The sequence below is a fragment of the Etheostoma spectabile genome, chromosome 12 (genome assembly GCF_008692095.1).
Source record: "Etheostoma spectabile isolate EspeVRDwgs_2016 chromosome 12, UIUC_Espe_1.0, whole genome shotgun sequence".
NCBI lineage: Eukaryota > Metazoa > Chordata > Actinopteri > Perciformes > Percidae > Etheostoma > Etheostoma spectabile.
In genome coordinates, this window is record NC_045744.1 from 2,167,225 (window position 1) to 2,167,770 (window position 546).

The 546-nt window shown below is 49.6% G+C and overlaps 1 pseudogene; it reads right to left on the reverse strand.

Moving 5' to 3' along the window:
* The window catches only part of LOC116699239 (volume-regulated anion channel subunit LRRC8D-like), a 5,275-nt pseudogene that overhangs the window by 598 nt on the left and 4,131 nt on the right, over window positions 1-546 (reverse strand).

Consider the following 546-nt stretch of genomic DNA (forward strand, 5'->3'; position numbering starts at 1 on the left):
GTGAGCGCATTGTTCCCCAGACACAGTACCTTGAGCTTGGTACATCTAAACAGAGGCTTGGGCAGCACCTCCAGCTTGTTGGAGTTGATGGCCAAGTGCTGGAGATTGTGGAGAAGACCCACATCCAGAGGGAGCACCGTGATGGAGTTGTGGCCCACGTCCAAGTGCCGCAGTTTGGGCAGCGTGAACAGAGGCAGGGACTCAAGTTTATTGTGAGAGAGGTGGAGAGACTCCAGGGACTTGACCTGGCCGATGGAGGATGGGATGGTGATGATTTTGTTGTGCCACAGTTTAAGGCAGGTCAGCCTCTTGAGGTGCTGGAAGCTGATGATCTCCTCGATGGTTCGGATGTTGTTAGATTTCAGGTCGAGTTCCTGTAGGTTGGTCAAGCTTAAAATAGCGTGGGGAATCCTCTCCAGTTCACACGTGTGCAGTTCCAAATCAATTATATTTGTCATTTTTTCAGACTATTTAGTACCAGAAGTTTGGTACCGTCATTGTGCACCACTAGCTTAATCAGATGTGGTGACAGCTCTGTGATGTTTG